Below are 3,536 nucleotides of genomic sequence, written 5' to 3' on the forward strand. Positions count from 1 at the left end.
TACCTGTCTAAACAGCTAGATACCACAGCCTGAGAATGGTCCCCTGTTTATGGGCCTTGGCAGAAGCCACCCTTTTAGCACAAAAAAAGCTCTAAATTAACTTTTGGACAACAAACAGTCAAGACCTTCTCAGCCAAAAGGCCAAGTCAATTCTCTCCCCGCCCCGCATACAACTTATTCACCTTACCTTCACTGAAAACTCCCAGTTCTCCTTTAAACCTCACTCTCCCTTAAATCCAGCCACTCTCATCCCCAAACACTCATGACCCTTAGAACATAATTGCATGGAGGCTTTAGACCTTTTTCTCAACCCCTTCCCACACATCTCCCCGAATCCCATTACATGGTTCATAGACGGGAGCGCCACCTCCACGCCCGCCCCTCAGCTGGGTTATGCCATAGTAAATCTAACACAAGCTATTGAGGCTGCACAACTCCCAAAGGAGGTTGGGGTTATACACTGCAGAGGACACCAAACCTTCAATGACTCCATAGCCCAGGGAAACAAACTGGCGGATCTAACAGCAAAACAGGCTGCTCAATCACCAGGCCCCCACTCTTCCTCTCCTGCTCAGGTCCTTCTCATGGCCCCTACACCCTTACCCCAATACATACCCCAAGAAATACAACACCCCCAAAAGTTGGGAGCACAGAGAAAGGACAACTGGTCTACTCTCTCTCCGGTTGCTATGTCCTCCCTACCACACAAGCTGAGCAAATCCTTTTAGATTTCCACAATTCAGTTCATATAGGCTATGAACTCCTACTACGCCTTCTTCAGCCCTTATATTACTCTCCCCACATGGCCAAGTTACTAAAACAAATCACTCAAAACTGTCCTTGGTGTACTCGTTGCTCCAATCCTTTCCCACCCACCAGGCCAGAGCCTACACTCCTGGCCAGGATTGGCAAATTGACTTTACTTACACGCCTGCCCACGAAAGGACACACTATCTTCTAACCCTAGTAGACACCTTTTCAGGGTGGACTGAGGCTTTTCCCTGCACTTCAGAGGATGCTGCAGCAGTAACGCACGCTCTCAGCTCAGAAGTCATCCCTCGTTGTGGCCTCCCCACCAGCCACTCACTCACTTACAGGCTGCCCCCACAAGCCCACAGGCCTCAGCCCCCTCGAACTTATGTACGGTAGACCCTTCACTCTCACACCTCTCCCTTCCAGCTCATCGCCTCACGGCCAGTATCTCCCGACTCTTTCGCTCATTAGGGATCTTCTTAGGGAACAGGCCCATCATGTATTACCTCATCCTTTCCCCACCGCTCTCTCAGACTGTAAACTGAGCCCGGGACAGCAAGTGTATACTAAGACCTGAATCCCAAAGCCCCTCTCGCCATGTTGGGAAGGGCCTGATACAGCACTTCTCACCACCCCCACGGCAGCAAAGGTACTAGGAAAGGCCCCTTGGTATCACTTATCCTTGGTAAAACTAGCACCTGAGACTTCACCCAAAGAACCTGTTAACACCAAGCCAGAGGGGTCCCCCCCTGCTCCACCCCCAACTCGACATCTCCTCACACTTCCATTTTAGGACCCACAAAACTGAAAATCTCCAGGACCTCCGCTCTTCCCCCAGTCCCAGAAGAAGGATGATCTTTCCCCTGGCGATTATCCTCTCGCTCCTGCAGGCCTGCTCCACGTCCTTCACACAGGAGCTGCTCCATGGCTGGTCCTGACCTGCTATTGTGGGTTTGCCATCGTGGGACATGATAAGTATATGCCACCCCGTGTCCCTAACCTTTATTATACTACCTGTTGTAGTACTTGCTACAGGATTAGCCAGTGCTGCCCCAAAAGACTGTAACATTATATGAAGATTTCTCCTCGCACTCCTTTACCTCCTATCAGTAGGACGCTTCTTAGCAATTTCATTGTGGCAATGTGCCTTTTAAATTCTTTGGGCTCCCTAACCGCATCCTTCCTGTGTTTTTCCTCCTATCTCAGTGCTCCCCCTTACCTGGAATGTGGAGGTTCCAGGTCCGAAGGGATGATGCAGTCCTCAGAGAATCAGACTGGTCCCCGAGCCACTCATCTGTCTCCCACTTCGTGAAAAACTTTTCATGGTCACCCTCCTCCCTGTCGATGCAGCCCACAACGTTTCCACAAACGTCTCTTCACTTTCCTCTAATCTCACCTCATGGGGACTGTCAGCGTTGTGTGGGGCCTGCCCACTCTGCCTCACTAACACCAAACGCTGCCACTCACTTACCCCTCCTCATCCATGCCCTAAAACCGGAATATATTTCCTTCGTAAAGCTATGTTATCCTGTTCCCTGCCCCCTAACGTCATTTCTTGCATATTCGTTTGGCTCGTCCCTGACATCACCGTCCAGACAGATGGAGGGATGGAGACGGGACTGGGACTAACTTCAGCCCCTCCCTCTCAGGAAGTGCCCTCTGCTCCCATAGGGCACTAATTGTACCTTTTTAAATTGGGGCAGGGATCCTTCCTGCAACTGGAACTGGCATAGCGGGCCCTGCTACTGCCTCTCAATTCTATCAAAAACTCTCAGAAGAACTAAGCATAGATAGCATCTCCTCCCTCCAGTGACAGGTCACCTCACTCATGACAGTGGCTTTACAGAACCATCGTTGCTGGGCCCTTGACCTCATTACAGCCAAGAAGGAAGGCACCTGCCTCTTCTTGGGGGAGGAACACTGTTATTACATGAATGAGTCTGGGGTGATCCAAAACAACTTAAACCATTTAAAGGCAAGCATTGATCGCAGACGCAAAGGGTTACAAAACACAAACACACTTTGGGGGTGGCCCCAGACACTGAACCCTTGGATACCCTGGCTTATGCCCCTACTAGGACCCCTAACTGTGCCTCATCCTACTTTTTGGTCCCTGTCTCTTCTGGTGTTTCTCTAGTTTCTTGCAGGCATGAACACAGGCTTTCACCAACCAAAAGGTTGCTGAATTGTTCCTGCGAGGAGGAGATCAGCCCCTCAGAATCAGCGACCCTTCCCCAGAAGGATACAGCCTCCTCACATGAAACCAACACCCTGCCACCTAATTGTTTTACCCCCAACATAAATCTTTTATTTTTTCCATATCTTCACCCATCTCTGGCAGGAAGTAGCTTCAGAAGAATGAGACCTTTACCCCTTTCCCCTTCTCTTTATACTTAAAAGGCGGGAATGATGGATCTTGGACATGACTGGTGCCATTGTGCACACAATAAGCACAAAATAGCTGCTGGCCTTGTCTCCCACTCCAGCACCAAACCCCTCTCCCGTTCTCTTTTACAAGAAGCCTCATGGTTTCGGAGAAAATGAAACTTTTGGCGTTTCCACATGTGCAGAACTCTCCATCCCCGTGACCTAACTCAATCCCCACCCTGGAATTACATCAGCCAGCTCTTGGTGCCAACATACCAATATAAGCTCCCACTGCTCTGGGTTAGCAGCTGTCCCCCATTTTCAGGGCAGCCCCCAGCTGTTCCGCACTTTGAACACAGCCTGGCAGATTCTTTTCCTTTAATAAAGCTTGAATGGTACCTGGCATCTTGGCTCAC

Source organism: Galeopterus variegatus, unplaced genomic scaffold (assembly GCF_000696425.1).
Source record: "Galeopterus variegatus unplaced genomic scaffold, G_variegatus-3.0.2 Scaffold11940, whole genome shotgun sequence".
NCBI lineage: Eukaryota > Metazoa > Chordata > Mammalia > Dermoptera > Cynocephalidae > Galeopterus > Galeopterus variegatus.